General features: G+C 35.5%; 1 protein-coding gene across 1 annotated transcript in view; it reads left to right on the forward strand.

The window, feature by feature from the left end:
• Window positions 1-12583, forward strand: part of sema3e (sema domain, immunoglobulin domain (Ig), short basic domain, secreted, (semaphorin) 3E) — a 95121-nt gene that overhangs the window by 55506 nt on the left and 27032 nt on the right. The window lies entirely within an intron of this gene.

Below are 12583 nucleotides of genomic sequence, written 5' to 3' on the forward strand. Positions count from 1 at the left end.
AAAAAAATTTAATAAATAAAAATCTGTCATTTACCCACTTTCATGACATTCCAGCCCTGTATGACTGACTTTCTTCTGAAGAATATAGAATAATTAGAAGATATTCTGTGGTCCAAACAAGATTAGACCCTATTGACTTCTATTGTATTGAAAAAAAGAGACATTTTCCAAATAGCCTTAAATGATCAGATGTAATAGTCACCTATTTGTCACTCCAAAGGCAAGTTTTGCTTTGATTCCACAGCACATGAAAGGAGAAGGACTTATATAAGCAAACCTCCTGCTGTTTCATCACCCAGTCATTGTATCCAGATAGCGCTGCATGTGTTTAGCTGGCCCTCAGGTCATTGCGTAATTAATGATGTTCTTGGGAGAGTTTGTTCCTGCTTTGGTCTGTTCTTGCTTCTTCCTACCTCTCGCTGTGTCTTCTCCTGACAGTTCCAAAAGGTCTGTTTACCCAATAAACCCATAATTTCCTTTCAAACGGGGCATCTGAAGGGTTGTCATGGAGACGGGTTCTTCAGAGACAGCAGGACGGGAAGGAAGAAATCCTGGGTTTTAATAAACTTCACAGTCAGTACAATCAGCTCTGGACAAGCAGACCCGCAAATGGCCCCCGAGAACAAGGGTTTCCTTGACTTACAGTGGCTTCAGTGAATGCACATTGTTCTCTGGTCAGTGAAAGATCTCCAAGGTCAGGTAATTTACAATGTATCCATCAATCAGCTTGTTTCCCCACATCAAACAACCCGAACGACCATTTTCAATAAAATAATGGCCTGGAATTTCATCAAACGTTCAAGGATGGCACTCCATGTGATGTCCTCTTATCTTTGATATATTGTACTCCAGTGAAGGCAGTTGATGGTTTTCATTTGGATGTTCTCTGTCCTTCAGCTAATGCTCTTTGTATTAATTTAGAGGTGACACACAATGGCTTTGTAAAGATGGTGTAATTTTCTGTCATAATTACGATGTGACATTACTCAGGAGATCTACTTAGTCAGGTTTAATCTACTCCGACTGACAGTCCAAGAATTATGATGTATAAATGTCAAGGTGTATTGTTATTTAAATCAGTAAGTAGTTTTGTTCCTTCTCTCTCATGTTGTCCAAGGCTCTGTCAAGGTTAAATATGAGAAAAATGTTTTATGAACTGAAACCTTTGGCATCTTTCAACCCATTGGCTTTGGGTGTTGAAAGGCTTCTTTTTCCATGAAGTGAGCGAGCGACAGGCCCAAATGTATCCAACACTTGTGTGTTTTTTGAGAGTTTTGCAGCTCTTAAACATGAGCGGTTATTCCAGGTGGGAGAAAATTATAGGGAATAAAACCATGGAAAGCCCCTCAGTTTGTTTTCAAAGGATATCACTTAAAATGTGTGTTTATCTCCATACATGCCAAGACATTGAACTGAAAGAGTATCTTAATGAAACATTCAGATGGTTGAGGAGGTTAAAAAGTGAAAAACTCATAAATATAATATGAAAAGATGGGTGTTTCCTGTAGAAACGATGAGAGCGGTTTTGTTATAATCACATGTATTTTAAAATACCTTGTGAAGGCTGATTCACCTAGCAGTTTTTTAGTCGGTTTTTTTTTAATGTTTATTGAAAATATCGTGTCCCAGAGTTCTTGATCTAAACATTAATGTAACAGATGCATAGTTTTTTTTTTATGTATGTATTTATTAATTTTTTACATTTATTTATTTATTTATTGTCTTGGTGATTTTTGTCCCCACCACTTTATGAAATAATTAGTATGCAGTAGTGACTGATATTATTATTTTTTTATTGCTGATTCCATATACTGCATAACACAAGCAACAAGCATAACAATTGCTTATATTTACTAAGATCATTTGAAAATACAATTTGGCCTTGCTAAAGTATACATGTAAAATGTCTTTTACTTAATGATTTAGCTACTTTTTTGATTATTTAAATACCCAGCACATCTATGCATCAAACCATACGTGGATTAAAGTTAGAAATGTTTATGTTGGAATTTGGCATCTTTATTAGCATTAATCATTTTCATTAACCCGTGACACTATAGCTTGTAATATGATATATTTGGCCTTGTTAATCATTCCTCTATTGTGCATGTATACTGCATAGACGGCAAATGTTCCTTGAACATAGCTCCCTTGCTAGAAATTTCCAGCTCCACAAAGTTGAGTTCATGTTTTTATAAATGGATTTTTGTCTGGCAATCTTGAATGCAGCATGAGCAAAAATTCAAAATGAACAAAATGCTATTGAAATCAATCAGTCACCACAGAATAATACATGACAAGCCAGATCTGGCAGTGTTTTCATGTGTCTCTCCGCAAGCCTCATGAGGTCTACAGCACGTTCCATCATGAGGACCTGACCTCTGTATGCTTAGCTCCGAATGAATGATTGACATGCGTTTTGTGTTTGTATTCTTGACGATTTGCTATGTATCAACACATCATGTGTCCTAGCAGGTAATTGAAGTTTATCTTGTAGCCACTGTGGAATCGCCAGTAGCATGTTGTTTCTGTCAGCGCTGATGTTTGAAATCAAAATACCTGTCTGTCTTTGTTAACTTGATTGACAGGTCAGAAAGTCCCTGGCCCATGAAAGGGGGAGCAGATCCCCCACCCCCCATTTTTTTTTGTGCGATGTCTGATGGGTCACACCGCTCTTCTTTTTTCCATACAGAGCTGATGCATGATATCACACTCCATGACGCCAACAGTTTTATTTATTTATTTTTTTCCTTTGGTCCAATCATACTATCACTGAAAACTATGTCATTCAGCAAACCCCCATTTCGGCTGCTCGCTCATGTTTTGCCCCAAGCATGGCTGAGATTGTTTATGGAAATAATCTTTATCTAAGTTCTCCCCATCTCATATCTTCACCCTTAACTGAGCGTTTCATCTAAATGTGGAGTCAATGTGCCACTGTTTCTTTAAACGCTTTGGTAAAAGCTTTAATCTCAACCGACGTGCTATAGAGCACAGACAAAACACCTCTTTGCAACGTGCTTTATCTCTAATGTGCTATTGTTTCATCATAGAGATGAAATGAGAGTATGGAATTATAAGATATTTCCCATGACATATTTAGCTGATAAAATGTCTAGATAAATGTTTGTAAATAAATGCAAACACCATGCAAAGAATATAACTCATATGTGAAATGTATCTAAATCTGTATTTTTTGGCTAATATGTTTTGCCATGGGAATAAATATAAATCCATAAAGTTATGTAATTCCATACTGTATTATGTATTATTATGTATTAAATTATGTAAATTCAGACTGTATTATCATAGTCATCATTGTTTGATTGGATTGCAACCAAGTTTACTTGCATAATATTATAAGCATATTTTTATTATATTATGTATTTTATTTATTTATTTATTTTTTGTTATTTTTATTACATTTTGGGAGTAACTTGCACTAATGAATCATGCACTAGAAGACCAGATACATGTGACCTTATGTGATGTGATGCTTTAAATGGGCATCATTATGGGTCAAAGTCAGTTTTTCGATCTCTGGAGTAAGAATAATCATTAACAAATAATTAACAAATAAATAAATAATAACTTATGTATTTAAAAATCATTTATCATTTTAAGTTTTAAATATTAGCCCAATTTTCATAACTCAATAATGTTGCATTACTAATTAAGAATTGTAATGGGTTCAGTTTTGATTTTGTGTTGTCATTAAATGTGGTTAATCTGTCAAGTGGATCAATGTGATGATCAGACACCTGGTGTGCTGTGGTGCTTATATGGGCAAACTGAGTTTGAATCTGGCTTGTTTCACCTTCACATTTCTTCATGTTTTTAGTCTCCTGTAGTGTTTTGTTGAGCGAAGGGCAGGTTGATGTTAGCCAGCTTCATTTCCTCTGTACTGGTTCATTGAAGTATGACAGCTGCAATTTAGCATAGGTTGAAAGTACAAATAACATGCGTCAGTGTGAATCATATGTACATAATACACAATGTGGTAAGAACCCTTTCGCACCACCTTTACAAGGCCACACCGAAATATCTCTCTTCCAGCCCGCCCTCAAGAAACAAACCCCTCTAGGCTTCATATCTAAACCAAAAACCTTCACCATTCCAGATCAGCAGAGACAAGTGTTTACCAAGCTGTTGAGTTTGTTAGAGAATAAATATTTCAAGGGTGGTGGATTGGATTAAGTTCAGGCTGCACGTTTAGTATATACATGTTAATGCTAATATTTAAATATAAATATGCATTTAATTTATTTCCACTTTAAAATATATATATATATATTTTTTAATTTTATTCTTGAACTAGAGAATTTAAACTACAAATCAATGTGTATTGATTTATAAAGGGCAGCGTTTTGATTGCCCATTGACTTTGGTTGCTTATTACTTATTTATTTTATTAGTAAACAATAAATATTGAATGCACTGATTCCATTAAAGAGAGCTGTACTTGTGAAGGATATATAGCCTTACCCAGACATGCAGTCTGTGTGGAAGAAGGTAAAGATCATATTCCCAAATACAGGATAACCCTTACGATAATTACTAGGGTTAGCAGGTTAACACAGTCAATATGCTGTGTAAAAGGACAGAGTCTCTCTTAAACAGAGTCCCTCAGTCTTCTGCTCAGAATCAGATCTTTTATAGTAATTAGCTTTGGCTTTTGCCTCCTCGTTGACTGAAATAAAATGGACCCCTGTTCATACAGACAAGTTCGCCTTATACTGCAGTGTGTAAAATTATGATTTATGTCAAATTCGTCCATCAGGGGGTCTACAAAATGACCTTTCCTGTTAGACAAAAGATGGGGAACTCAGAGTGACAGATGAAAGAAGGAAGCTCTTTTCCTTCCTAGGATGAAAGCACTTCCCTATCTCCGATAGCCGATGGCCCCTCAGCAAAGGGAGTAGACGTCCACATCCGCAATCAGCCTATCAGCTCTCCTTAAATCTGGAATCTTCCAGCCTCCAAAGTCCTCTTTAGGGAGAATCGGCACTTCCTTAGACCTGCTCACCCCGGCTGAGGTTCAGATGACTTAGGCAGAGGAAACAGGTCTTTAGTTTGGCTTACGGGGAAATACAGCCTGTTCAGCACATGGGGATTTGGATTAGAGAGAGTTTGGGTCATTTCCCTTTCAATAACCGCTTTTTTGGTTTTATTAGCTGACAGGCCTGAGAATGGGATTGACAGTGTTTCCTGTGAATAAATGCAGTCACTTCCTGTCTTAAAAGCAAATAGGGGAACCCATAAAAAAGCACTTTCACTTACAGTCTAAATTAATAAATTATTTTCCAATAACATATATGCGCAAATAATTGTTTATCCATTAGTTCTGTTCCTGAAATTTTACTGTTCAGTCAGCATTGCTAGAGTCCTATTTGTGTTTTTCATACTAGTGGTGGATATTTCTGTTACTAATTTTGCAACCACATAGTTTTACCAGTCGGTGGCGACAATTGGGTTTCTCTTTGTTCGTTTTTGTTTTGGGTGAGTATGAATCAATTTGAACTTTGAAATTTCAAAACACTTATTATTTCAAGAACTAAACAAGTGAGTTTTATATGTCGTTGAATCATTTGCACAACAGTTGAAAAATTCATTCAGTAACGATACAAGATACAAGATGTAGACGAGTTTGTTTCTTCGTTGGAACAGATTCTATCACTTGCTCACCAGTAAATCCTCTGCAGTGAATGGGTGCCGTCAGAACGAGAGTCCAAACAGCTGATAAAAACATCACAATAATCCACAAGTAATCCACATGACTTCAGACCATCAGTCAACATCTTGTGACGCAAAATGCTGTGTGTTTGTACGAAACAAATCCATCATTATCATTATATATAAAGAAATACATGTTTGTATATATACATTTATGTTATGGTTACAGTTATTTAGTATCACACTTGCACATATTCAGTCAGTGAGTATAATAAGGGTGCAGTAATTTATTATATCGGTTGGATGGTTGTCTTTTTCGCCTGATCTCTTCCCCCACCCCTCCGCTGAACTAATGGTACGACCCTTGCCCGGTCAGGGGCACTGCGTTAATAACGGTGAGGGGTTCAAATGCTTGTTGCCTCTGGGAGTTCAGGATAATTTTCTTGGCTTGTGTTGGGACATGCGCAATTTACTGTTTGAACTAAGGTCTCTTTATAAACATCATGACCCTTTATGTCTTTTCATTGTGGTTTCTGCTGATAAATGGAGTATATTAAATAAATATTTATGGTGGATGAACCCTCCCTGTGAAACAACACATATAGAGGCCCATCAAATCATGAGATAAGTCTGGTTTTCTTTCTTTCCTTTATCCGTCTCATTTATCTTCATGAACAAGAGGCCAAACCCATAGATTTAAAATGAGAAAGATGCTCATAATCAAAATGAATGAAAGAGGCATAGTGGAATTCATTTCATATATTGAACTGAACATAAATAAAACTATATGACAGGTCCAATAAACATCAATAGAGCAAAGACCTTGGATTAATCAGAGTGAATGAAATGTGAAATTCTTCATCCAATCTGTTTGTTATTTTGCTGTATATATGGTCAGGGAACTGGAAATTATTCCTGAAGGCATTCAATGATTCGTTTAATTTTTCTCTTTAACACACTCTTGAATCTTGAACATCTTGAATAAATTGCTTCATGCGCTTTCAACATGACGACACCCTATGGACATCTAAACAAACATATTATATGTAGCACATACTTGGTCCAACATTTGAAACCACTAGTAAAATGCTTCTATTTAGCATTTTCTAAGCTGATTTAATAATAATATTATTTCTTCTTCGTTGTCGTCTTATCTTTATTATTCATCTTTGTCTTCTTCCTTGTATTCTTTGTCATAGTAGTAGTCTTCATCCACTTTGTCTTTTTCTTCATCATAGTCTTCATCTGCTTTGTCTTATTCATCTGTTTTCTGCATCGTTGTTGTCATTTTGTTCTTTTTCTGTCATATAATATTTCCCAAATATTGGTTCATTTCAGAATCTTTTTTTTCAGTGTCCTAAAACTTGTTTTTAGATCTTGATTCCCAGAATGAGGTATTACATTGACTTCCAAATGAACTTGAACATTGTGGGTGTGTGTGAGTGTTACTTGTTTTCATGTTTTTGAGTATCCTAAGGCATTTCTATTAACCGCAAGACTCATAAACATAATTAAAGACACATTGAGTGTCTTTCAGAAGAACGGCTCTCAGACACTAAAATGTGATCAAAGTCTACCTCTTTAAATGTCTGTCTTTGACCTTGTCGTTCTCTTTCCGCTTTCTTCATGTCTGTTTATCCCTCCCGCTATCATTTCAGTAATCCAGTTTTATCCCTTATCTGTCTGTCTGCTTCGCTTATCATCTTTCCATACGTGCTTTTGCCCTTCAACTTTCTAAGTGGCTCTTTTAAAGGATTAGTTCAAGCAAAATTGAAAATTTACTCCCCCTCGTTTCATTGCAAACCTGTATGACATTCTTTCTTCTTTGGAACACAATAGCAGAAATTCTGGTCTCTCTTTTTCACACAGTTATGATGAATGGGGACTGAAGCTTTCAACCTTCTAAAAGGACACAAAAATTTGGTGCATACGACTTAAGCAACTCTCCTGAAGTAATATGATAGATCTGTGTGGTGAAAGAGTGAAATTTAAGTCATTATTCAATGATGATCTTCCTTTCCAGAGAGCTATAGCTTTCTAAGTTTCAGTCTGTTTCAGAGTATGCTTCTTTAAATTATTTCTGTGTTGCTTTTTGTTCTTTTGGAGCTTGACAGCCTCAGTCCTGGTACACTTTCATTAAATTGAAAAAAAAAAAAAAAGTGGTTAAGAAATTCCATAAAAATACACATTAAATAAAAGAGGAAGTCATACGGGTTTGGAAATTACATTTAAAGTAAGTAATGGCAGAATTTTCCATTTTTTGCTAAATTGTTCCTTTTATTAATTCTGTCTTTTTTTTCCATGTGTCACTGAACTCAACCAGCATCCAGTGATATGTGTGTGTATCCACTTATCTGCCTGCATCTTTGTGTGTGTGTGTGTGTGTGTGTGTGTGTGTGTGTGTGTGTGTGTTGGGCGGCTGCCATTTTTCAGTCTTAAAGCAACCAGAGAGCATTTAAAATGAAAAACACATTTTGTCATTGGGTGTGTATGACTGGAGGGCCAACTCACACACGCTGAATAAATCATTACGAGGGCAACTCCCCATGGAGCAACCCAACGCACACACGCAAACACGCTCAGGAAATCTGTCATAAGTCATCGACATCCGCCATACTTTGATTAATCATATAATCCAATTTCTCTCATATCATGATTCAGTGAAGCAGTGCATCTTTGTCTGATTTTGTTCATATATGTGGTCTGTTTAATCCTGTTCCAGCTGCCTGACTTCACTCTGTGGTGGAAAGAAATGCAACAGAGTAGAAATGGGAGCCATGGGCTTTATAACGGTTCAACATACATGAACACTACCGTACAAAAGTTTGGGTTCAGAAAAAGTCATACATTTTTATTCAGCAAGGACAGGCTAAATTGATCAAAAGTGATGGCAGAGACATTCATAATATTATAAAAGATTTCTGTTTACTAATACATGCTAAAAGAACCACAACTATTTTCATCATGGATAATGTTTCTTAAGAGCCAAATCAGCATATTAAAATTATTTCTGATGGATCATGTGCCACTGAAGACTGGAGTAATGATGCTGATACAAAGAAATTCAGCTTTACCATTACAGGAATAAATATATAAACTATATTCAAATATATATATTTTTTATTGTAATAATATTGCACAATATTATTCAATTAAATTCAAGTTTATTTGTATAGCGCTTTTCACAATACAAATCGTTGCAAAGCAACTTTACAGCAAATTAAATTTCTACAATATTTAGTACTCTGTACTCTGGTAGTAATATTACTGTTTTTACTGTATTTTTGCTCAAATAAATGCAGTCTTGAAAAGATCTGAAAGATTCATTCACAAATTGGCCATTGCTAATTCTCTTATGAACTTAATTGTCAATAGCAAATTAATAATATTGAATAAAAATTTTTTTTTCTCACACAGAGCAATCATATGACTTCAGAAGACTTTGATTGTAGTGTACATGATGCTTTGCTTTTATGGTGCTTTAGTGTTTGTTTTAAGAAAACAATGACATGATTTTCATTTTTGAGTGAACTTCTGTACTTCTTGACCATCTTGGTCAACCAGCTTCATCAACAAATCCCTAACCCTACAAATTTAAATTTGGCCACAAATGGTGCCTCAAAACATGTGTAATAAGTAGAGTTAGACTAATATCAGAATCAGAATCAGAATGAGCTTTATTGCCAGGTATGTTTACACATACGAGGAATTTGTTTTCGTGACAAAAGCTTCCACAGTGTAACAGAATGACGGTGACAGAACAAAAAACACAGATAATAAAAAATAGAACAAGTAAATAAGGAATAAAAATATATAAATTGACAGTTGTATGTGCAGGTATATTACAATAGACAGTTTTTGTATGTACAGGTACTGTATATTATGTGCAAATGTGAGGTGTAGACTGAATATGAGTGTTAGATAAATAAGTGTATGAGTGAATAAATAGTGTGTGTTCCACAGTTATTGTTAAGTGTTCATGAGATGGATGGCCTGAGGGAAGAAACTGTTCCTGTGTCTGGTCGTTCTGGTGCTCAGTGCTCTGTAGCGTCGACCAGATGGCAACAGTTCAAAGAGGGAGTGTGCTGGATGTGAGGGGTCCAGAGTGATTTTGCCAGCCCTTTTGCTCACTCTGGATAAGTACAGTTCTTGGAGAGAAGGGAGGGTTGTACCAATGATTCGCTCAGCAGTCCGGACTACCCTCTGTAGTCTTCTGAGGTCAGATTTGGTAGCTGAGCTGAACCAGACAGTTATTGAAGTGCAGAGGATGGATTCAATGATGGCAGAGTAGAACTGTTTCAGCAGCTCCTGTGTATTATTTCTTCTTCGTTGTCGTCTTATCTTTATTATTCATCTTTGTCTTCTTCCTTGTATTCTTTGTCATAGTAGTAGTCTTCATCCACTTTGTCTTTTTCTTCATCATAGTCTTCATCTGCTTTGTCTTATTCATCTGTTTTCTGCATCGTTGTTGTCATTTTGTTCTTTTTCTGTCATATAATATTTCCCAAATATTGGTTCATTTCAGAATCTTTTTTTTCAGTGTCCTAAAACTTGTTTTTAGATCTTGATTCCCAGAATGAGGTATTACATTGACTTCCAAATGAACTTGAACATTGTGGGTGTGTGTGAGTGTTACTTGTTTTCATGTTTTTGAGTATCCTAAGGCATTTCTATTAACCGCAAGACTCATAAACATAATTAAAGACACATTGAGTGTCTTTCAGAAGAACGGCTCTCAGACACTAAAATGTGATCAAAGTCTACCTCTTTAAATGTCTGTCTTTGACCTTGTCGTTCTCTTTCCGCTTTCTTCATGTCTGTTTATCCCTCCCGCTATCATTTCAGTAATCCAGTTTTATCCCTTATCTGTCTGTCTGCTTCGCTTATCATCTTTCCATACGTGCTTTTGCCCTTCAACTTTCTAAGTGGCTCTTTTAAAGGATTAGTTCAAGCAAAATTGAAAATTTACTCCCCCTCGTTTCATTGCAAACCTGTATGACATTCTTTCTTCTTTGGAACACAATAGCAGAAATTCTGGTCTCTCTTTTTCACACAGTTATGATGAATGGGGACTGAAGCTTTCAACCTTCTAAAAGGACACAAAAATTTGGTGCATACGACTTAAGCAACTCTCCTGAAGTAATATGATAGATCTGTGTGGTGAAAGAGTGAAATTTAAGTCATTATTCAATGATGATCTTCCTTTCCAGAGAGCTATAGCTTTCTAAGTTTCAGTCTGTTTCAGAGTATGCTTCTTTAAATTATTTCTGTTGCTTTTTGTTCTTTTGGAGCTTGACAGCCTCAGTCCTGGTACACTTTCATTAAATTGAAAAAAAAAAAAAAAGTGGTTAAGAAATTCCATAAAAATACACATTAAATAAAAGAGGAAGTCATACGGGTTTGGAAATTACATTTAAAGTAAGTAATGGCAGAATTTTCCATTTTTTGCTAAATTGTTCCTTTTATTAATTCTGTCTTTTTTTTCCATGTGTCACTGAACTCAACCAGCATCCAGTGATATGTGTGTGTATCCACTTATCTGCCTGCATCTTTGTGTGTGTGTGTGTGTGTGTGTGTGTGTGTGTGTGTGTGTGTTGGGAGGCTGCCATTTTTCAGTCTTAAAGCAACCAGAGAGCATTTAAAATGAAAAGCACATTTTGTCATTGGGTGTGTATGACTGGAGGGCCAACTCACACACGCTGAATAAATCAGAAGGTCAAGACCATTACGAGGGCAACTCCCCATGGAGCAACCCAACGCACACACGCAAACACGCTCAGGAAATCTGTCATAAGTCATCGACATCCGCCATACTTTGATTAATCATATAATCCAATTTCTCTCATATCATGATTCAGTGAAGCAGTGCATCTTTGTCTGATTTTGTTCATATATGTGGTCTGTTTAATCCTGTTCCAGCTGCCTGACTTCACTCTGTGGTGGAAAGAAATGCAACAGAGTAGAAATGGGAGCCATGGGCTTTATAACGGTTCAACATACATGAACACTACCGTACAAAAGTTTGGGTTCAGAAAAAGTCATACATTTTTATTCAGCAAGGACAGGCTAAATTGATCAAAAGTGATGGCAGAGACATTCATAATATTATAAAAGATTTCTGTTTACTAATACATGCTAAAAGAACCACAACTATTTTCATCATGGATAATGTTTCTTAAGAGCCAAATCAGCATATTAAAATTATTTCTGATGGATCATGTGCCACTGAAGACTGGAGTAATGATGCTGATACAAAGAAATTCAGCTTTACCATTACAGGAATAAATATATAAACTATATTCAAATATATATATTTTTTATTGTAATAATATTGCACAATATTATTCAATTAAATTCAAGTTTATTTGTATAGCGCTTTTCACAATACAAATCGTTGCAAAGCAACTTTACAGCAAATTAAATTTCTACAATATTTAGTACTCTGTACTCTGGTAGTAATATTACTGTTTTTACTGTATTTTTGCTCAAATAAATGCAGTCTTGAAAAGATCTGAAAGATTCATTCACAAATTGGCCATTGCTAATTCTCTTATGAACTTAATTGTCAATAGCAAATTAATAATATTGAATAAAAATTTTTTTTTCTCACACAGAGCAATCATATGACTTCAGAAGACTTTGATTGTAGTGTACATGATGCTTTGCTTTTATGGTGCTTTAGTGTTTGTTTTAAGAAAACAATGACATGATTTTCATTTTTGAGTGAACTTCTGTACTTCTTGACCATCTTGGTCAACCAGCTTCATCAACAAATCCCTAACCCTACAAATTTAAATTTGGCCACAAATGGTGCCTCAAAACATGTGTAATAAGCAGAGTTAGACTAATATCAGAATCAGAATCAGAATGAGCTTTATTGCCAGGTATGTTTACACATACGAGGAATTTG

Source organism: Sinocyclocheilus anshuiensis, unplaced genomic scaffold (assembly GCF_001515605.1).
Source record: "Sinocyclocheilus anshuiensis isolate Anshui unplaced genomic scaffold, SAMN03320099.WGS_v1.1 scaffold679, whole genome shotgun sequence".
In the NCBI taxonomy this organism is placed as follows: Eukaryota; Metazoa; Chordata; class Actinopteri; order Cypriniformes; family Cyprinidae; genus Sinocyclocheilus; species Sinocyclocheilus anshuiensis.